Genomic DNA, 24,074 nt, shown 5'->3' on the forward strand with positions numbered 1-24,074 from the left:
AGTCATTTTAGGTTTGTGTAAGACCAGTGGCAGATCATTTATAAAAATAGAGAAGAGTAATGGCCCAAGACAACTGCCCTGCGGGACATCACACTGTACATATCTGATGTTAGACAAGCTTCAATTGAAGAACACTCTCTGGGTTCTACTGGATAAATAACTCCCCAAAAATGTGATGGCAAGCCATGTAAGGCCATAGCAAGTGAGTTTTTTTCAATAACAACTTATGATCAATGACACCAAAGGCTGCACTAAAATCTAACAATACAGCTCCAACTATCGTCTTATTATCCATTTATTTTAACCAATCATGCTGAAAGTCAATAGTTAACTTATTCCAAAAAAAATGGCACTGTATTTGGTCAAACACAATTCTCTCCCTCAGTTTACTAAGAACAGACAGCAAACTGATTGGGTGGCTGTTAAAGCCAGGAAAGGGTGCTTTACTCTTTACGCAGTGGAATAACTTTAGCATCCTTCCACGTCTGTGGAGACACGTACTCCTTTAGGCAAACACTCGCTTCATCAATAAGTGCATTGGTGACGTCGTCCCCACAGTAACTGTACGTACATACCCCAACCAGAAGCCATTGATTGCAGGCAACATCCGCACTGAGCTAAAAGGTAGAGTTGCTGCTTTCAAGGAGCGGGACTCTAACCTGGAAGCTTATAAGAAATCCTGCTATGCCCTCCGACGAACCATCAAAAAAGCAAAGCGTCAATACAGGACTAAGATCAAATCGTACTACACCGACTCCGATGCTCGTCGGATGTGGCAGGGCTTGCAAACTATTACAGACTACGAAGGGAAGCACAGCCACGAGCTGCCCAGTGACACGAGCCTACCAGACGAGCTAAATTACTTAAATGCTCGCTTCAAGGCAAGTAACACTGAAACATGCATGAGAGCATCATCTGTTCCGGACGACTACGGATGACACGCTCTCCGTAGCCGATGTGAGAAAAGACCTTTAAACAGGTCAACATTCACAAGGCCGCAGGGCCAGACGGATTACCAGGACGTGTACTCCGAGCATGCGCTGACCAGTCGGCAAGTGTCTTCAATGACATTTTCAACCTCTCCCTATCTGAGTCTGTAATACCAACGTGTTTCAAGCAGACAACCATAGTCCCTGTAGCACTCACGTCTGTAGCCATGAAGTGGTTTGAAATGCTGGTCATGGCCCACATCATCACTATTATCCCAGAAACCCTAGACCTACTCCAATTTGCATACCGCCCAAACAGATTCACAGATGATGCAATCTCTATTGCACTCCACACTGCCCTTTCCCGCCTGGACAAAAGGAACACCTATGTGAGAATGCTATTCATTGACGACAGCTCAGCGTTCAACACCATAGTACCCTCAAAGCTCATCACTAAGCTAAGGACCCTGGGACTAAACACCTCCCTCTGCAACTGATTCCTGGACTTCCTGGATCCCGGCCGCCCCCAGGTGGTAAGGGTAGGTAACAACACATCCGCCACACTGATCCCCAGGGGTGCATGCTCAGTCCCCTCCTGTACTCCCTGTTCACTCATGACTGCATGGCCAGGCACAACTCCAACACCATCATTAAGTTTGCTGATGACACAACAGTGGTAGGCCTGATCACCAACAACGATGAGACAGCCTATAGGATGAGGTCAGAGACCAGGCCATGTGGTGCCAGGACAACAACATCTCCCTCAACGTGATCAAGAGAAAGGAGACGATTGTGGACTACAGGAAAAGGAGGACCGAGAAGGCCCCATTCTCATCGACGGGGCTGTAGTGGAGCAGGTTGAGAGCTTCAAGTTCCTTGGTGTCCACATCACCAACAAACTATCATGGTCCAAGCACACCAAGACAGTCGTGAAGAGGGAACGACAAAACCTATTCCCCCTCAGGAGACTGAAAAGATATGGCATGGGACCTCAGAACCTCAAAAAGTTCTACAGCTGCACCATCGAGAGCATCCTGACTGGTTGCATCACTGCCTGGTATGGCAACTGCTCAGCCTCTGACAGCAAGGCGCTACAGAGGGTAGTGTATATGGCCCAGTACATCACTGGGGCTAAGCTTCCTGCCATCCAGGACCTCTATACCAGGCGGTGTCAGAGGAAGGCTCTAAAAATTGTCAAAGACTCCAGTCACCCTAGTCATGGACTGTTCTCTCTGCTACCGCATGGCAAGCGGTACCGGAGTGCCAAGTCTAGGTCCAAAAGGCTTCTTAACAGCTTTTACCCCTAAACCATAAGACTCCTGAACAGCTGATCAAATGGCTACCCAGACTATTTGCATTGCCCCCCCCCCCCCTTTCTTTACGCTGCTGCTATTCTCAGTTTTTTTATGCATAGTCACTTTAACTCTACCTACATGTACATTACTGTTCTAAAGTTTGTGGTCACTTAGAAATGTCCTTGTTTTTGAAAGAGAGGCTTATTTTTTTGTCCATTAAAATAACATGAAATTGATCAGAAATACAGTGTAGACATTGTTAATGTTATCAATTACTATTGTAGCTTGGAAACGGCAGATTTTTATATCTACATAGGCGTACAGAGGCATATTATCAGCAACCGTCACTCCTGTGTTCCAATGGGACGTTGTGTTTGCTAATCTAAGTGTATCATTTTAAAAGAGTAATTGATCATTAGAAAACCCTTTTGCAATTATGTTAGCACAGCTGGAAACTGTTGTTCTGATTAAGGAAGCAAAAAACTGGCCTTCTTTAGACAAGTTGAGTATCTGGAGCATCAGCATTTGTGGGTTCAATTACAGGCTCAAAATGGCCAGAAACAAAGAACTTTCTTCTGAAACTCATCAGTCTATTCTTGTTCTGAGAAATGAAGGCTATTCCATGCGAGAAATTGCAAAGAAACTGAAGATCTCGTACAACGCTGTGTATTACTCCCTTCACAGAACAGCACAAACTGGCTCTAACTAAAATAGAAAGAGGAATGGGAGGCCCTGGTCCACAACGGAGCAAGAGGACAAGTACATTAGAGTGTCTAGTTTGAGAAACAAACACCTCACAAGTCCTCAACTGCCATCTTCATTAAATAGTTCCCGCAAAACACCAGTCTCAATGTCAACAGTGAAGCCGTGACTCCGGGATGCTGGCCTTCTAGGCAGAGTTGCAATTAAAAAGCCATATCTCAGACTGGCCAATACAAATAAAAGATTAAGATGGACAAAAGAACACAGACACTGGACAGAGGAACTCTGCCTAGAAGGCCAGCATCCCGGAGTCGCCTCTTCACTGTTGACGATGAGACTGGTGTTTTGAGGGTACTATTTAATGAAGCTGCTATAATTGCAAAATGGTCTTCTAATGATCAATTAGCCTTTTAAAATGATACACTTGGATTAGATAACACAACGTGCCATTGGAACACAGGAGTGATGGCTGCTGATAATGGGCCTCTATACGTAGACATTCCATAAAGAAATCTGCTGTTTCCAGCTACAATAGTCATTTACAAAATTAACAATGTCTACACTGTATTTCTGATCAATTTGATGTTATTTTAATGGACAAAAAAATTCTAAAAAAATGACATTTCTAAGTGACCCCAAACTTTTGAACGGTAGTGTACACATTACCTTGACTAACGTGTGACCCCGCACATTGACTCGGTACCGGTACCCCCTGTATATAGCCTCGCAATTGTTATTTTACTGCTGCTCTAACTATTTGTTACTTTTATTTCTTATTTTTTACTGATCTATTTTTCTTAAAATGGCATTGTTAGTTAAGGGCTTGTAAGTAAGCATTTCATTGTAAGGTCTACCTACACCTGTTGTATTCGGCGCATGTGCCAAATAACATTTTATTTTAATTTATTTGGTTAAAGATATAGCAAATAGGGGTGTCATTACAGTCTGCTACCATTCTCAATGGTTTCCCATCAAGGTTGTCACTACCTGGTGGTTTATCATTGTTGATGGATAACAATAGTTCTTCCACCTCTCCCACACTAACTTGACCAAATTCAAAACAGCAATCCTCTTTCATTATTCAATATTTTATACAAAAATATGATGGTTCACCATGTTATCATTTCACTTCTGAGTTTTTCCACGTTACTAGTGAAATAGTCATTGAAATAATTGGCAATATCATGATAATGATAATCAATCAGTTCATATAGTAGTCATCAAACAAATACCTACCTAATGCACTTTGCTTTTAAGAATCAATCGGTTATATAAATCAAATAGTCATAGACTGATGTGATTCTTATAAAATGGTTATCTATACTTAACCCTCATTTGTCTCTCTCTTTCTCTGTCACTGTCTCTCGCTCTCTGTCTCTCTGTATATGAACATGACCAACACTCTTGGTCAGTGATTGATGTGATTCTTTTCAAATGTAACTTCCTGTCTTCCTCTATCTCTCCGTAGGCGCGGCGTAAGGATGTGTTCCTCCAGGAGCGTTACGGCCACTTCAGTCTGACGGACCCCTTCCTGGCCCTGCAGAGGGACTTTGACTGTGTCCCCGGGGGGGACAAAGAACGCCGGCCAGTTGGCTCCAGCCCCATCTCAGTCCTGGAGGCAGTCATGGCGCACTGCAGGAAGATGCAGGAGAGGATGTCAGCACAGCTGGCTGCTGCCGAGAGCAGGCAGAAGAGGGTATACGATGCTACGATATCATGATATGATGTTACGATATGATGACATCCAGACCTGCCGAGATTGCAGACTAGCAAACTCGTTAACTTACAGTATATCGACTTAAAGTTAACACTGCATAACTGTATATTATGTAGACACTAAAGTGCACACCTACGTGCACTTTACACATTGATTTGTTTGTGTGTTTACTAGTTTGTGTGTGAATGAGATTTGGCTCATTTGGCTCATGTTCTGTGTGTGTGTGTGTGTGTGTGTGAATGAGATTTGGCTCATTTGGCTCATGTTCTGTGTGCGTGCGCGCACGTGTGTGGTGTGTGTGTGTGTGTGTGTGTGCGCGTAAGAGAGATATGAGAGATAATGTATGCATCTAAAAGAGAGATGGTGTATATATTAGGGTTGGGCGATATCAACCTTTGTCCTATCGTGATTATGTACCCATAAAACATTGGGATATACGATTCTGTAGGTTATATAACATATTTGTACAATGTGTGTGTCTAAATCTATGATGTTAAAAGGCCTATTTACTCTGTTCCATCTGACTGCGCAATCCTCTGTCTCATCAGCCCAGCCAAGCAATTTCTAAACAAAATCTTCACTATAAAAAGCATCTTGATATTATCTCACATTTCTTTTAGACTAACATTTAGAGATTAGTATAATGTTGTATAAACGTTGCTTTCTGTATCTCCAACATTTGCAATATTGTTTCAATATTCAAATTCGATCTCCAGCGGTCGTGTAGTAATGAACGCATCAGGAGCCAGAATGAGACAAAGAGGCAGGCAGCTTTTCTCAGCCAGTCGAAATCATGAATCAGCATAATTTGATGGATATATACGTAGAAATATCAATAGAAAACAGGCCAAATGAAACGAAGTGCAGATAGTTTGCTGTCTTTCCAGCTTCAGTTTGAAGTTATTGTGTTATCTGTGTTGTTGGCTAGCCAGCCCCTCTGAACAACAGTGTTCTGACAAAAGAGGACATTTTCTATGCCAGGTGAAATCATTTGCTCAATGTTATCAAATCAAATTTTATTTGTCACATACACAAAACAAAAGAAACAAAAAAGTGAAAGTAACATATTCTGGTTTCAAGAGAAATTAGTATTTCACATAGATTTCCCTAAATAAGTAAATCAAATCAAATTTTATTTGTCACATACACATGGTTAGAAGATGTTAATGCGAGTGTAGCAGAATGCTTGTGCTTCTAGTTCCGACAATGCAGTAATAACCAACAAGTAATCTAACTAACAATTCCAAAACTACTACCTTATACACACAAGTGTAAAGGGATAAAGAATATGTACATAAAGATATGTGAATGAGTGATGGTACAGAACGGCATAGGCAAGATGCAGTAGATGGTATCGAGTACAGTATATACATATGAGATGAGTATGTAAACATAGTGGCATAGTTTAAAGTGGCTAGTGATACATGTATTACATAAAGATGCAGTAGATGATATAGAGTATAGTATATACGTAGACATATGAGATGAATAATGTAGGGTATGTAAACATTATATTAAGTAGCATTGTTTAAAGTGGCTACAATTCCCATTATTAAAGTGGCTGGAGTTGAGTCAGTGTGTTGGCAGCAGCCACTCAATGTTAGTGGTGGCTGTTTAACAGTCTGATGGCCTTGAGATAGAAGCTGTTTTTCAGTCTCTCGGTCCCAGCTTTGATGCACCTGTACTGACCTCGCCTTCTGGATGATAGCGGGGTGAACAGGCAGTGGCTCGGGTGGTTGTTGTCCTTGATGATCTTTATGGCCTTCCTGTGACATCGGGTGGTGTAGGTGTCCTGGAGGGCAGGTAGTTTGCCACCGGTGATGCATTGTGCGGACCTCACTACCCTCTGGAGAGCCTTACGGTTGTGGGCGGAGCAGTTGCCGTACCAGGCGGTGATACAGCCCGACAGGATGCTCTCGATTGTGCATCTGTAGAAGTTTGTGAGTGCTTTTGGTGACAAGCCAAATTTCTTCAGCCTCCTGAGGTTGAAGAGGCGCTGCTGCGTCTTCATCACGATGCTGTCTGTGTGGGTGGACCAATTCAGTTTGTCTGTGATGTGTACGCCGAGGAACTTAAAACTTACTACCCTCTCCACTGCTGTTCCATCAATGTGGATAGGGGGGTGTTCCCTCTGCTGTTTCCTGAAGTCCACAATCATGTCCTTAGTTTTGTTGACGTTGAGTGTGAGGTTATTTTCCTGACACCACACTCCGAGGGCCCTCACCTCCTCCCTGTAGGCCGTCTCGTCGTTGTTGGTAATCAAGCCTACCACTGTTGTGTCGTCCGCAAACTTGATGATTGAGTTGGAGGCGTGCGTGGCCACGTAGTCGTGGGTGAACAGGGAGTACAGGAGAGGGCTCAGAACGCACCCTTGTGGGGCCCCAGTGTTGAGGATCAGCGGGGTGGAGATGTTGTTACTTACCCTCACCACCTGGGGGCGGCCCGTCAGGAAGTCCAGTACCCAGTTGCACAGGGCGGGGTCGAGACCCAGGGTCTCGAGCTTGATGACGAGTTTGGAGGGTACTATGGTGTTAAATGCTGAGCTGTAGTCGATGAACAGCATTCTCACATAGGTATTCCTCTTGTCCAGATGGGTTAGGGCAGTGTGCAGTGTGGTTGAGATTGCATCGTCTGTGGACCTATTTGGGCGGTAAGCAAATTGGAGTGGGTCTAGGGTGTCAGGTAGGGTGGAGGTGATATAGTCCTTGACTAGTCTCTCAAAGCACTTCATGATGACGGAAGTGAGTGCTACGGGGCGGTAGTCGTTTAGCTCAGTTACCTTAGCTTTCTTGGGAACAGGAACAATGGTGGCCCTCTTGAAGCATGTGGGAACAGCAGACTGGGATAGGGATTGATTGAATATGTCCGTAAACACACCAGCCAGCTGGTCTGCGCATGCTCTGAGGGCGCGGCTGGGGATGCCGTCTGGGCCTGCAGCCTTGCGAGGGTTAACACGTTTAAATGTTTTACTCACCTCGGTTGCAGTGAAGGAGAGTCCGCATGTTTTGGTTGCGGGCCGTGTCAGTGGCACTGTATTGTCCTCAAAGTGGGCAAAAAAGTTATTTAGTCTGCCTGGGAGCAAGGCATCCTGGTCCGTGACTGGGCTGGTTTTCTTTTTGTAATCCGTGATTGACTGTAGACCCTGCCACATACCTCTTGTGTCTGAGCCGTTGAATTGCGATTCTACTTTGTCTCTATATTGACGCTTAGCTTGTTCGATTGCCTTGTGGAGGGAATAGCTACACTGTTTGTATTCGGTCATGTTTCCGGTCACCTTGCCCTGATTAAAAGCAGTGGTTCGCGCTTTCAGTTTCACGTGAATGCTGCAATCAATCCACGGTTTCTGGTTTGGGAATGTTTTAATCGTTGCTATGGGAACGACATCTTTAACGCACGTTCTAATGAACTCGCTCACCGAATCAGCGTATTCGTCAATGTTGTTGTCTGACGCAATACGAAACATATCCCAGTCCACGTGATGGAAGCAGTCTTGGAGTGTGGAGTCAGCTTGGTCGGACCAGCGTTGAACAGACCTCAGCGCGGGAGCTTCTTGTTTTAGTTTCTGTTTGTAGGCAGGGAGCAACAAAATGGAGTCGTGTTCAGCTTTTCCGAAAGGAGAGCGGGAGAGGGCCTTATATGCGTCGCGGAAGAATAGCAATGATCCAAGGTTTTGCCAGCCCTGGTTGCGCAATCGATATGCTGATACAATTTAGGGAGTCTTGTTTTCAGATTAGCCTTGTTAAAATCCCCAGCTACAATGAATGCAGCCTCAGGATATGTGGATTCCAGTTTGCAAAGAGTCAAATAAAGTTCGTTCAGAGCCATCGATGTGTCTGCTTGGGGGGGAATATATACGGCTGTGATTATAATCGAAGAGAATTCCCTTGGTAGATAATGCGGTCGACATTTGATTGTGAGGAATTCTAAATCAGGTGAACAGAAGGACTTGAGTTCCTGTATGTTGTTGTGACCACACCACGTCTCGTTAATCATAAAGCATACGCCCCCGCCCCTCTTCTTACCAGAAAGATGTTTGTTTCTGTTGGCGCGATGCGTGGAGAAACCAGGTGGCTGCACCGACTCCGATAGCGTCTCTCCAGTGACCCATGTTTCCATGAAGCAAAGAACGTTACAGTCTCTGATGTCCCTCTGGAATGCTACCCTTGCTCGGATTTCATCAACCTTGTTGTCAAGAGACTGGACATTGGCGAGAAGTATGCTAGGGAGTGGTGCGCGATGTGCCCGTCTCCGGAGTCTGACCAGAAGACCGCTTCGTTTCCCTCTTTTACGAAGTCGTTTTTTTGGGTCGCCGGCTGGGATCCATTCCATTGTCCTGGGTGAAAGGCAGAACACAGGATCCGCTTCGCGAAAGTCATATTCTTGGTCGTACTGATGTTGAGTTGACGCTGCTCTTATATTCAGTAGTTCTTCTCGACTGTATGTAATGAAACCTAAGATGACCTGGGGTACCAATGTAAGAAATAACACGTAAAAAAAAAAAAAAAAAACGGCATAGTTTCTAAGGCACGTGAAGCGAGGCGGCCATCTCTGTCGGCGCCGGAAGTTACCACAATGGATGTTTCCAAATAAATGTCACTAGAAAACAGCTTAAACAAATGCAAATGCGGCTACCTCATTGTTATTCTGGCTGCACTGTTTGATGTGACTGTAAATTAGCCGTAGTTGGCCAGCTAGCAAGCAAGGGATAAGAACGTTGGCTGCCAGTATGGCAATGGAACATTTAGAACGAACAAATCGATACGGAACAAAAAGACTTCATGACTGGGTCTCATCTCTGGAAAGAACAAACGACCAGCCGGATTGGGAAGCAACCCTAGATTTGTGTCGGGACTATATCTTGTGGAAGGATGAAATAGTAAAAATAAATTCATCAAAATAAAGTTTTTAATTAAAAAAAAATATATACATATTTGAAAATGTAACCCGTTATATAAAAGTGATAATGCCCTCGAAGCCGGTGTTTGAAGGATATATTGGCATGGTTTGCAGGCCCCCGCCTTCTCATCTCGGGCCTAACAGATGCCATGGTTGCCCTTAGTTTGAAGATGTAATCCGTAGACATATGTTCTCCTAAGCTATCATATTCCAATTCCACTGATTTCAAAACTCGGTCCTCCAGAAAGTGGAGAGCAACACTTATGCAGTTCTACTACACAATGTTTTTTTTAAGCCGCGTTAGACAGGATTACCTACACATACTGACCAGCTCAAATAGACAGAAGCGTGGCAAACCAATCCAAACTCATCTCTCGGCATGTCCAGCCCACTCATTATCTCAGCAATTTTAACAATTTAATTCGTATTTACAGATGGCATACAAGTTTGTTGTTAAGGCACATGAAAGTTCACATGTTCCACATGTTCCAGAAGGCATTTCTGCCAAAAAACACATTTTGATAATTCAAAAAAAGTGTATGTTCAAATGGCTCTCCTTTGAAGTAGTGATGCGCGACATACGCCTAGTTTCCTGAAACCAGTCACGTATTTCCTCCAAACACCGGCTTCTCAGGCATTATCACTTACAGTGCCTTTGGAAAGTATTCAGACCTCTTGACTTTTTCCACATTTTGTTACGGTACAGCCTAAAATGGATTTAAAAAAATAGTTATCCCCAGAAATCTACAAACAATACCCCATAATGACGAAGTGAAAACAGGTTGTCGAAATTGTAGCAAATTTATTTCAAAAAATGTACAGAAATACCTTATTTAAGTTAGGTTTAAATTATATTTTGTCTATTTTCAGAAGTGAAACAGATGTTAGTGTGTAGCTTCCTCCACTGTCCCTGTACTGGGTGTGAACCAGTGATCCTCTGCTTGTAGACACATGTGACTGTCCTAATTGACAACATACCAACTGTTTGAGCTATCAAGAAATACCTGATTTGATAGCTCCATCAGTGACATTGTGGAGTGACTTTACGGTGCGTTCCTAAGTCCATTACTCAGCCCTTCAGCTGTTGAGCTGAGCTGTCGATCCCGAGTCACGGAACCAGTGAAACAGACGTCAGTGTGCTGCTAACAGTGTAGCTTCCTCCACTGTCCCTGTCCCCATACGGTGCTCGAACCAGTGATTCTCTGCTCGCAGACACACGTTTGACCTATAGAAAAATAACTACAATTTCAAGTTAGCTGTGGAGTGAGATTAAGGTACGTTCTTAACTTTGTTATAGAAGGAAACTCGCCCATGTTTACACCAATCCAATGCTTTTTAAATTTTGTTGAAAAAAATTGATTGAACTTAAATACCTAGATGATTTTTTCCCCTGTTAGCTAGTGATAGTGATGCACAAGCTAGGCCTATTTGAAACATCGCCATCTACTGGTCATATTTATCCACCAGCTTCAGTAGCTTGAAAACCCTCAAAACGCTGAACATAATTCATGATGGTTTATATTTAGTAGACTTTAGTTCGTTTTGGAGTCAAAGATAATAGTTTTAGTTTTTCATTCAGGTCTGTTATTTATTGTTTTTCAGTTTACCACTCTTTTTTCATAATTCGTTTTCATTTTTGTTTCAGTTTACTATAATAACCTTGGAACACACACATTCTTACACGCAAGCATGCACCACATAGAAACAAAAGCGGCACACACACTTAAATATCCCCCTCCCACTCACACTCCCTCATTCACCCTGCCAACCTCTCATACATACACCCTCGCCCACTCCAACCCTCAACAACTACCTCTCCTGGAATAGAGAAAGAGAGGGAGAATAAGAGAGAGAGAGAGAGAGAGGGTGAGTAAGAGAGAGAGAGAAAGAAGCGAGAGAGAGTAAGAGAGAGAGAAGCGAGTAAGAGAGAGAGGGTGAGTAAGAGAGAGAGAGAGAGAGAGAGAGAGAGAGAGAGAAAAAGAAGGGAGAGAGAGTAAGAGAGAGAGTGAGAAGCGCGCGAGAGAGAGAGAGAGAATAAGAGAGAGAGTAAGAGAGAGAGAGTAAGAGAGAGAGTGAATGAGAGAGAGAGAGAGAATAAGAGAGAGTGAGAAGCGCGAGAGAGAGAGAGAATAAGAGAGAGAGTAAGAGAGAGAGAGAGTAAGAGAGAGAGAGAGAGAGAACACATCTGGATGTAGAGTTATTCATATATCCTGAGACTCAGAAGTCTGGACATACATATGCTAGGGTTGGGCGTTAGCCTATTTCAACTTGACTGGCACCGCGCAGTAAAACAAAGAGTCTCACAGCAGGGCAGCACAACAAGTGACATTCAGAGTAATTTGCCTAATCCTATTTGCTGTAGCTATTTCAATACTTACAGTGCCTTCGGGAAAGTATTCAGACCCCTTGTCTTTTTCCACATTTTGTTACATTATTCTAAAACTGATTCAATTGATTTTCCCTCAGCAATACCCCATAACGACAAAGCAAAAGCAGGTTTAGATTTTTTTTGCAAATGTATTAAAAATAAACAAAAATATGACATTTACATAAGTATTCAGACCCTTTATTCAGTACTTTGTTGAAGCACCTTCGGCAGTGATTACAGTCTTGATTATTCTTGGGTATGATGCTACAAGCTTGGCATACCTGTATTTGGGGTGTTTCTCCCATTCTTCTCTGCAGATCCTCTCAAGCTCTATCAGGTTGGATGGGGAGTGTCACTGCACAGTTATTTTCAGGTCTCTCCAGAGCTGTTCGATCGGGTTCAAGTCCGGGCTCTGGCCGGGCCACTCAAGGACATTCAGAGACAGAAGCCACTCCTGCGTTATCTTGGCTGTGTGGTTAGGGTCGTTGTCCTGTTGGAAGGGGAACCTTCGCCCTAGTCTGAGGTCCTGAGTGCTCTGGAGCAGGTTTTCATCAAGGATCTCTCTGTACTTTGGCGTGACGCTTGGCATTCAGGCCAAAGAGTTCAATCTTGGTTTCATCAGACCAGAGAATCTTGTTTCTCATGGTCTGAGAGTCTTTAGGTGCCTTTTGGCAAACTCCAAGTGGGCTGTCATGTGCCTTTTACTGAGGAGTGGCTTCTGTCTGGACACTACCATAAAGGCCTGATTGGTGGAGTGCTGCAGAGATGGTTGTCCTTCTGGAAGGTTCTCCCATCCCCACAGATGAACTCTAGAGCTCTGTCAGAATGACCATCGGGTTCTTGGTCACCTCCCTGACCAAGGCCCTTCTCCCCTGATTGCTCAGTTTGGCCGGGCAGCCAGCTGTAGGAAGAGTCTTGGTGGTTCCAAACTTCCATTTAAGAGCCCACTGTGTTCTTGGGGACCTTCAATGCTGCATAATTTTTTCCGTACCCTTATTCCGATCTGTGCCTCGACACAATTATGTCTCGGAGCTCTATAGACAATTCCTTCCACCTCATGGCTTGGTTTTTGCTCTGACATGCACTATCAACTGTGGGACCTTATATAGACAGGAACCCCTCCACCAGTCACAGAGCCTGCTCCTGAACCCATCTACCAGTCACAGAGCCTGCTCCTGAACCCTTCTACCAGTCACAGAGCCAGCAGATCCAGAGACTCTCCAACTGGGCTTGTCTGGCCGCAGAGACACCTCTGTTAGCCAGCACTGTGTGCTCCAGATAAGCACTGAGACACACAGCTGGCCAGCCAGGCCAATACTGGACAATAGCCAGGGGAGGAGGAGGAGAGGGGAGGATAGAGGGGGAAAGAATGGGAGAATGAGAGCGGTAGAGGAAGAGTGGGAGGCGAAGGAGGAGTATTGACACAGGGATCCTGTTCCAATACTAATTCTGTTCCAAACCGTTTTGCTACAGTGTGTCCCACTGAACATGAACCAGCCATTGACACAATAAAAGCTGCTACCGCTCCATTGTGACCCAGTGTCACTACAGCAGCACAGCATGGAGTCTAAAACACTCAAATCTCTTGGCTAATTTTCTCCATTACCTCCCTGCTTGCCCCCCTTACTCCCCCTTTCCTTCCCTGAATGTCCCCCATTGTCATCAGTAGGAACTGATTACCCCAGCCCCTTCTCCATCCCTCCCTCCCTCTCTCTCTCCAACACCCCTCACCTTCCTCACCCTCATTCTCTCCTTTCCACTCCTGGAATAAATCACCAACTTACCATCGTTGTTATGGTGACCGGTCCTTTGCTTGCATGGTTGTAGCTAGCTATTACATTCGCCACACACCAGAACATGACAACAACACGAGAAATATGAAACAAATCATTATCGCTGGCCCTTGAATAATAACATACTGTGACATAACCTGAACAAAGCCATTTGAGTTGTATAGCTCAAGTCTTGGTTGCTAGACTGCAGAACAAAGCCATTTGAGTTGTATAGCTCAAGTATTGGTTGCTAGACTGCAGAACAAAGCCATTTGAGTTGTATAGCTCAAGTCTTGGTTGCTAGACTGCAGAACAAAGCCATTTGAGTTGTATAGCTCAAGTCTTGGTTGCTAGACTGCAGAACAAAGCCATTTGAGTTGTATAGCTCAAGTCTTGGTTGCTAGACTGCAGAACAAAGCCATTTGAGTTGTATAGCTCAAGTCTTGGTTGCTAGACTGCAGAACAAAGCCATTTGAGTTGTATAGCTCAAGTCCTGGTTGCTAGACTGCAGAACAAAGCCATTTGAGTTGTATAGCTCAAGTCCTGGTTGCTAGACTGCAGAACAAAGCCATTTGAGTTGTATAGCTCAAGTCCTGGTTGCTAGACTGCAGAACAAAGCCATTTGAGTTGTATAGCTCAAGTCCTGGTTGCTAGACTGCAGAACAAAGCCATTTGAGTTGTATAGCTCAAGTCTTGGTTGCTAGACTGCAGAACAAAGCCATTTGAGTTGTATAGCTCAATTCATGGTTGCTAGACTGCAGAACAAAGCCATTTGAGTTGTATAGCTCAAGTCTTGGTTGCTAGACTGCAGAACAAAGCCATTTGAGTTGTATAGCTCAAGTCTTGGTTGCTAGACTGCAGAACAAAGCCATTTGAGTTGTATAGTTTAAGTCTTGGTTGCTAGACTGCAGAACAAAGCCATTTGAGTTGTATAGCTCAAGTCCTGGTTGCTAGACTGCAGAACAAAGCCATTTGAGTTGTATAGCTCAAGTCCTGGTTGCTAGACTGCAGAACAAAGCCATTTGAGTTGTATAGCTCAAGTCCTGGTTGCTAGACTGCAGAACAAAGCCATTTGAGTTGTATAGCTCAAGTCCTGGTTGCTAGACTGCAGAACAAAGCCAACGTTTTATTCTATACCATGTTTATGCATGTTTCTCTGAGTAAGCTTCTTGGAGTATTGATGTAATTTAAAGCCATGTATGTAATACGCTTTGGTGGACGCAGCCTTTAAGGCTGTGTGCTGGCATAATGAAGCATCATGGATGATTCATGAAGAACAGGGCAGAGTTCAATCCATGAGGTGTACACATGATGTTGGTGAGGTGTACACATGATGTTGGTGAGGTGTACACATGATGTTGGTGAGGTGTATACATGATGTTGGTGAGGTGTATACATGATGTTGGTGAGGTGTATACATGATGTTGGTGAGGTGTACACATGGTGTTGGTGAGGTGTATACATGATGTTGGTGAGGTGTACACATGATGTTGGTGAGATGTATACATGATGTTGGTAAGGTGTACACATGAAGTTGGTGTGGTGTACACATGATGTTGGTGAGGTGTACACATGATGTTGGTGAGGTGTATACATGATGTTGGTGAGGTGTACACAGGTTGTTGGTGAGGTGTATACATGATGTTGGTGAGGTGTATACATGATGTTGGTGAGGTGTACACATGGTGTTGGTGAGGTGTATACATGATGTTGGTGAGGTGTATACATGATGTTGGTGAGGTGTACACATGATGTTGGTGAGGTGTACACATGATGTTGGTGAGGTGTATACATGATGTTGGTGAGGTGTACACATGATGTTGGTGAGGTGTACACATGATGTTGGTGAGGTGTACACAGGTTGTTGGTGAGGTGTATACATGATGTGGGTGAGATGTACACATGATGTTGTTGAGGTGTACACATTCCAGTGAGGATTATAGGGGGTTATGTTTGAGGGGGGGCAGCCAGGCAGCATAAAGGATATCAGCCTCAGTCTCAGCCTCATTGTTTGGGCTTGTTAGGGTAGCGGGGCAGGCAATCGCTCGGAATGTCCAGCTAAGCCTGTACCCTCTCTGCCAACGCACAGCTAACAATAGCAGCCACACTCCAGATATAATCGCCCGGGGTTGACAAGACATTGAAATTCAATCATGTTTAAAACGTTAGATTCCCTCGTCCTTTTTGTGTCTGTGTGAGCGTAGTTCATCCAGTAACTGTTTCTTCTTGTGTGGTCTTTTACACATTGACTCACTGTTTCTGCTGTTTCTCTGTAACTAATAATGCAATCCCTATTCTAAAATGGAGGGGCTATTATTGGTGTGTTGTAATGGGCCTAGTTTGTAATGAACCTCTTGGGAGGTTCCCATTGCTTGGAAGACAGACACAGTGTGACTGTTATAGGCCTATTTCGATTTTGCCCTGTTTATCAAAAGTGTTGGAAAAACTTGTGCAATCTAGTTTCCGCTCAGGTTATGTACGTGTCACTGCAACCTAAAGGTCCTAAATTATGTCTCCATTGCCCTTGATTGTAAGCAATGCTGTGCTGCTATTTTTACTGACTTGGCCAAAGATTTTAATAAGGTAGACCATTCCATTCTTGTGGGCTGGCTAAGGAGTATTGGTGTCTCTGAGGGGTCTTTGGCCAGCCACTGCCTGTCACCAAGGGAGTACACCTCGGCTCGATCCTAGGCCCCACGCTCTTCTCAATTTACACCAACAACATAGTTCAGGCAGTAGGAATCCCTGTCATCCATTTATATGCAGATGATACAGTCTTATACTCAGCTGGCCCCTCCCCGGATTTTGTGTTAAACACTCAACAGCAAAGTCTTCTTAGTGTCCAAGAAGCTTTCTCTGCCCTTAACCTTGTTCTGAACACCTCTTAAGCAAAGGTCATGTGGTTTGGTAAGAAGAATGCCCCTCTCCCCACCGGTGTGATTACTACGTCTGAGGGTTTAGAGCTTGAGGTAGTCACCTCATACAAGTACTTGGGAGTATGGCTAAACTGAACACTGTCCTTCTCTCAGCATATATCAAAGCTGCAGGCTAAGGTTAAATCTAGACTTGGTTTCCTCTATCTAAATCGCTCCTCTTTCACCCCAGCTGCCAAACTAATCCTGATTCAGATGACCATCCTACCCATGCTAGATTACGGAGACGTAATTAATAGATCGGCAGGTAAGGGTGCTCTTGGGCGGCTAGATGTTCGTTACCATTCGGCCATCAGATTTGCCACCCATGCTCCTTATAGGACACGTCACTGCACTCCATACAGTGCCTTTGGAAAGTATTCAGACCCCTTGACTTTTTCCACATTTAGTTAGGTTACAGCTTTATTTTTAAATTGATTAAATTGTTTTTTTCCCCTCATCAATCTCCACACATTACCCCATAATGACAAAGCAAAAACTGTTTTTTTAGACATTTCTGCTAATTAACCTGTTTGGGCTAGGGGGCAGCATTTTCACTTTTGGATGAAAAGCGTGCCGAGAGTAAACTGCCTCCTACTCAGTCCCAGATGCTAATATATGCATATTATTAGTAGTATTAGATAGATCTTAGATATAATTATTATATTATTAGATAGAAAACACTCTGAAGTTTCTAAAACTGTTTGAATGATGCCTCTGAGTATAACAGAACTCATATGACAGGCAAAAACCTGAGAAAAAATCCAAACAGGAAGTGGGAAATCTGAGGCTTGTAGTTTTTCAACTCATCCCCTATTGAAGACACAGTGGGATATTGGTCATGTTGCACTTCCTAAAGCTTCCACTAGATGTCAACAGTCTTTAGAACATTGTTTGATGCTTCTACTATGAAGGGGGGCTGAATGAGAGGGGAATGAGTCAGAGGTCTGGCATGGGCTCGTGACGCGCGGTCATGAGAAAGTTACCTCTCGTTCCATTGCTTTTCTACAGACAATGGAATTCTCCGGTTGGGACATTATTGAACATTTATGATAAAAACATCCTAAAGATTGATTCTATACATCGTTTGATATGTTTCTACGACCAGTAATATAACTTTTTGGATTTTTCGTCCGACATTTCCTCTGGAATTGCCCGCGCCTCGTGAGTTTTGATTTGTTTACTAAACGCGTAAACAAAAGGAAGTGTTTGGACATAAATGATGAACTTTATCGAACAAATCAAACATTTATTGTGGAACTGGGATTCCTGGGAGTGCATTCTGATGAAGATCATCAAATGTAATTGAATATTTATAATGCTATTTCTGACTAATGTTGACTCCAACATGGCGGATATCTGTTTGGCTTGATTTGTCGTCTGAGAGCCGTACTCAGATTAGGTTTTTTTAAAATTGTATTTGTTTAAATCTGACACAGCGGTTGCATTAACCTCTTGGATCTCTAGGGGCGCTATTTCATTTTTGGATAAAAAACGTTCCCGTTTTAAGCGCAATATTTTGTCACGAAAAGATGCTCGACTATGCATATTATTGACCGTTTTGGAAACACTCTGAAGTTTCAGAATCTGCAAAGATATTGTCTGTAAGTGCCCCAGAACTCATTCTACAGGCGAAACCAAGATGATACGTCAACCAGGAAATGAGCAGAATCTCTGAAGCTCGGTTTTCCATTGTCTCCTTATATGGCTGTGATTGCGCAAGGAATGAGCCTACACTTTCTGTCGTTTCCCCAAGGTGTTTGCAGCATTGTGACGTATTTGTAGGCATATCATTGGAAGATTGACCATAAGAGACTACATTTTCCTGGTGTCCCTGCGTCGAAATTGGAGCGCAAAGCCAGGTGCAATTATTTTTCCATTTGAGAGCAAGGAGAAACCAGGCTTCCACGAAGGATATATCATCGAAGAGATATGTGGAAAAACACCTTGAGGATTGATTCTAAACCACGTTTGCCATGTTTCAGTCGATATTATGGAGTTAATTTGGAAAAAAGTTCGCGTTTTGAGGGCTGAATTTTCGTTTTTTTTTTTTTTTTTTTTTTGGTAGCCAAATGTGATGTACAAAACGGAGCTATTTCTAATACACAAAGAATCTTTTTGGAAAAACTGAGCATCTGCTATCTAACTGAGAGTCTCCTCATTGAAAACATCAGAAGTTCTTTAAAGGTAAGTTATTTTATTTGAAGGCTTTACTTGTTTTTGTGATAGTTGCCTGCTAAATGCTAACGCTAATGCTAACGCTAAATGCTACGCTAGCTAGCTACTGTTACACAAATTATTGTTTTCCTATGGTTGAAAAGCATATTTTGAAAATCTGAGATGACAGTGTTGTTAACAAAAGGCTAAGCTTGAGAGATAGCATATTTATTTCATTTCATTTGCGATTTTCATGAATAGTTAACGTTGCGTTATGGTAATGAGCTTAGGTCTATAAATAGAATCTCGGATCCGGGTTTGGTCGTCGCAACAGGTTAAGGAGAAGTTTATCTAAAGTTCCATGTATAATAGTTGTATCTATTATCAATGTTTATTATGAGTATTTCTGTGAATTGATGTGGCTCTCTGCAAAATCACTGCATGTTTTGGAACTACTGAACATAACACGGCAATGTAAAATTAGATTTTTGGATATAAATATTCACTTTATCAAACAAAACATACATGTATTGTGTAACATGAAGTCTTATGAGTGTCATCTGATGAAGATCATCAAAGGTTAGTGATTAATTTGATATATATTTCTGCTTTTTGTGACAACTCTCTTTGGCTGGAAAAATCGCTGTGTTTTTCTGTGACTTGGTGGTGACCTAACATAATCATTTGTGGAGCTTTCGCAGTAAAGCATTTTTGAAATCAGACACTGTGGCTGGATTAACGAGAATTGTATTTTTAAAATGGTGCCTAATACTTGTATGTTTGAGAAATTAGATTTTTGAGATTTCTTTTGATTGAATTGGAATTTGTTCCGCTAGCAGAACCCCATTCCCAGACAGGTTTTAAAAATAAAAAACTGAAATATCACATTTACATAGGTATTCAGACCCTTTACTCAGTACTTTGTTGAAGCACCTTTGACAGCGATTACAGCCCCGAGTCTTCTTGGGTATGACGCTACAAGCTTGGCACACCTGTATTTGGGCAGTTTCTCCCATTTTTCTCTGCAGATCCTCAAGCTCTGTCAGGTTGGATGGGGAGTGTCGCTGCACAGCTATTTTCAGGTCTCTCCAGATATGTTTGATCGGGTTCAAGTCCTGGCTCTGGCTGTGCCACTCAAGGACATTCAGAAACTTGTCACGAAGCCACTCCTGCGTTGTCTTAGCTGTGTGCTTCGGGTCATTGTTCTGTTGGAAGGGGAACCTTCGCCCAAGTCTGAGAACCTAACCGGTCTGGAGCAGGTTTTCATCAAGGATCTACTTTGCTCCGTTCAAGTCTCCCAGTCCCTGCCGCTGCAAAACACCCCCACAGCATGATGCTGCCACCAACCTGTGTCCCCATCTGGTTATTGGTCACCTCCCTGACCAAGGCCCTTCTCCCACGTTTGATCAGTTTTGCCGGGCGGCCAGCTATAGGAAGAGTCTTGGTTGTTCCAAACCTCTTCCATTTAAGAATGATGCAGACGTTTTTTGGTACCCTTCCCCAGATCTGTGCCTCAACACAATCCTGTTTCAGAGCTCTATGGACAATTCCTTCCACCACATGGCTTGTTTTTTGCTCTAACTTGCACTGTCAACTGTGGGACCTTATATAGACAGGAGTGTGCCTTTCCAAATCAATTGAATTTACCACAGGTGGACTCCAATCAAGTTGTAAAAACATCTCAATAATGATCAATGGAAACAAGATGCACCGGAGATCAATTTTGAGTATCATAGCATAGGGTCTGAATACTTATATAAATAAAGTATTTATTTTAAAACATTTAATACATTTGCAAAATATAAAAAAAAAAAACGTTTTTGCTTTTTCATTATGGGGTATCGTGTGTAGATTGATGAGGGGAAAATGTTTTAATCAGTTTTAGAATAATACTGTAATGTAACAAAATGTTGAAAAACGGAGGGGTCTGAATACTTTCCGAATGCACTGTATATTGTCATGTCATGTGGGGGCGTGAATGTGACATGAAGGTATGTGGTGTGAAGGATATTCCAGATGTGGGTGCCCTAGCTATATCTGAGATGTTTAGTGTAGGTGTGATCTGGGCGTGTGTGTGTGTGTATGTGTATGTCCTGACTGACATGTATTTGTGTGTTGCTGAAAAGTGAGTTTACTGTAGATAATCTGAGCTCCTGACTGTTGGTGTAGGTGTGATCTGGGCGTTTGTATTAGTATGTTCTGACGCGTGACTGAGGGGGTATAGAGGGGGTAAGAGTTACAGTATTGATGTTTGGGATAAGAGTTATATTTCTGATGTTTGGGATAAAAGTTAAAGTTTTGATGTTTGGGATAAGGGTTACAGTATTACAGTTTGGGAGAAGGGTTACAGTATTACAGTTTGGGATAAGAGTTATAGTTCTGATGTTTGGGATAAAAGTTAAAGGATTGATGTTTGGGATAAGGGTTACAGTATTACAGTTTGGGATAAGGGTTACAGTATTACAGTTTGGGATAAGGGTTACAGTATTACAGTTTGGGATAGCTGTGTGTCGTTCTGTCTGTCTGCCATATAGTATGCGTGTGTTTTCTAAATGACATCTCCTCTGACTAACTTGTGGTCTATCTATCTCTCAGCTGGAGATGGAAAAGCTACAGCTGCATAGTCTGGAGCAGGAGCACCGTAAACTAACCGCCCAGCTAAAGGACGAGCGGGAGAAGAACAAGCACATGGTTATGATGCTGGTGAGGGAGTGCAAGCAGCTGGCGACGCGCGTGGTGGAGGAGTCGCAGCGCTTCGACGAGATTTCTGCCCGGCTGGATGAGGAGAGCCGCTTGGCCGGGCGGCTGCAGGAGGAGATGACAGCAGAGAGGCAGCGTGGACAGCAGATGGAGGCCAAGATGGAGAAGCAGCTGTCAGAGCTGGACACTGAACGCGAGCAGCTGCGTGCCAGGCTGGGCCGAGAGGAGACAGAGAGCCTGAGCCTGCGCCGGCAGGTAGAGCAGCTCAGGACTGAACGGGATGGTAAGGATGGTAAAGCCGGTATCCCAGCCCAACCGGCTGCAGCTACTGCTGTGGATCCCACCGCTACCATCAACCCCCCACCTCCCAAACACACAGCATCTGTTGCTGTGGCCACAGACCCAGTCAGCTCCCAGACGGCCTCCTGCCAAACGGACCTGCCCCCTCCAGAGGCCGAGGGGCAGAAGAAGACGATCCCCCTCACCATCCCTGTCAAACCCACTCCCACCAACTACGCAGGCCTCAGCCTGCCCAAGACGCCCAGCGCAGGCCGGGGGCTGGTCCACAGCAGCTCAGGAGGACTTCTTCAAACAGGGGAGAATGGAGCCGAGGGCCAGACGCCCCATGGTGGGTTATACTCCCCTGCCCCCACTTCAGCCCTGCCCATGGGGGTGAGCCCTCGTGTCCAGGCTGCCCGCTACAAGTTCCAGGAGCAGGACCAAAACGGCACATCCTCCCAGAGCAGCCCGCCGACCCGTGACCTATCTCCCACCAACCGAGACAACTTTGCCGCCAAGCAGCAAGCGCGACACACCGTCACGCAGGTCCTCTCACGCTTCACCAGCCCCCCAGCAGGTGGCCCCGGAGCTCTCCGTCCCGGCCTGCCCCATTCCACCTCAGAAGGGGGGCCATTCCCTGGCCGCCTGGGCCACCCCATCGGCCTCAAGTCCCCCACAGTGGCGAGGATCGACCGGGGAAACCCGCCCCCCATCCCGCCCAAAAAGCCGGGTCTCTCCCAGACCCCCTCCCCTCCCCACCCGCCCATCAAAGTGGTGGGGGACAGCAACCGTTCCCCCGGGGTGGGGTTAAAACCAGGCACGCCCCAGCTGCCGCCCAAACCCGCCCTGGACCTGGTCCCAGCTTTGACGGCGTCTCAGGTGGGTGCCTGCCCCCCCGCAAGGGGGGTGAGGGGGCTGCACCAGGCCACGTGTGCAGAGTGCCCCCCCGCCAGCGCTGCCATCACTGTCAGTAGCCCCTCCTCCATAAACCCCTCCTCCTTCGCTAGCATTCCATTCCGTAGCCCCAGGCAGCCCCCTGGCAACAGCATCAGGTAAAGGGGCACCACGCTCCCCCTACCGCTCTCCCCTTAGTGCCTCTACCTCTCCGCTCCAACTATCTTTCCAATGCTAGGCTAGCCTAGCCTAACGTAGGATTCAGGCCATAAGGAACCTGCTTTAACCACAGGAGTCCAAAGGAGAACACAAAGGAGCAGGGTCAGTCATGTTAACTCTTGCTAATTGTTGCAGTGACTGTATCCCTCTCGGCCCTAAACTGACCGCTGCTTGAGACCTGATCTCTCTGTACGCATACTTAATCCTCCTCCCGCTCCTTCTGGAGCCTGTCGTCTCCCTGCTTCACCAGAGTCCTATTCTGACACGTTATCCCCCAGCTAGCAGCTGTAAACAGACTAGTGGCAGGCCAATATCATGTGCCTGCAGGGTAAAGGGTCAATAGCTAGGCTAGCTATCTCGATGAGTGTTACACCAGTGTTATTTGAGGCAATGAGGTTTTAAGGCTAAGTTTTCCCTGTTCAGATGGGTGTGCAGGGTTCCTGTGAGTAACCCCCTCCTCTCTGAAGCTGATGCCAGAGGCTGCTCTCTCCCCTCATCCCCAGTCCACTAGCATGCTTCTTCCTCTTCATCATCATCACCCCTCTCCATACACACTACCTCCTCCCTCTGACCCCTGTCCATTCCATTTTCCTTTCTGTTTCAACTCCATATTCCTCCACTCTGTATGTTATGATGTACTTACAGTTTCATGTGGATGTTTATAGTGCTATGAATGCAATATTCTTGTTTCTGTTTATATTGCAACATGGGTTTATCGTCGCAATTGGTTGAAAAAGCACATTTCATAACACATTTCAAGCAATCGAGTAGAGAAGTTGACGCAAGTCCTGTTTGTTTTATTTCGATTTTATCCCAATGTGTATGGATGAGAAAAGTGCTTTATAGAATTTTGACTGAAACAAATGAGGAATGTGTTCGTTTTCTCTGCTGATTCCATTTATTTCATGAAGGGATATGTCAGCATTTTAGGGTAAGGTTCACGTCAGATCTCTTACAAGTAAAATTTGTCTTAATGTTACAATATGTTGGCTAAAATGTCATCATTACCTAGAATACTTTTTTTGCCAAAACACACTTCTATTAAGACTATACTACAACTGCACTATACTAAGTCTTCCTCCACAGCAGGGAAACAAATTTGACTTTCACCTCAAAAGACCAAACTGAACACCAGCTTTAATGTCACCAGTAGTTTCTGTTACTTCAGTATCCCAAAACAGTAACTTAGTCAGACGTCTTGGAAAGCGCAACGGTAATGGCTGTCAACCGCTGA

General features: G+C 44.4%; 1 pseudogene; it reads left to right on the forward strand.

Moving 5' to 3' along the window:
• The window catches only part of LOC139378405 (cortactin-binding protein 2-like), a 119,926-nt pseudogene that overhangs the window by 75,690 nt on the left and 20,162 nt on the right, over positions 1 to 24,074 (forward strand).

Source organism: Oncorhynchus clarkii, chromosome 2 (assembly GCF_045791955.1).
Source record: "Oncorhynchus clarkii lewisi isolate Uvic-CL-2024 chromosome 2, UVic_Ocla_1.0, whole genome shotgun sequence".
Taxonomy (NCBI): Eukaryota; Metazoa; Chordata; class Actinopteri; order Salmoniformes; family Salmonidae; genus Oncorhynchus; species Oncorhynchus clarkii.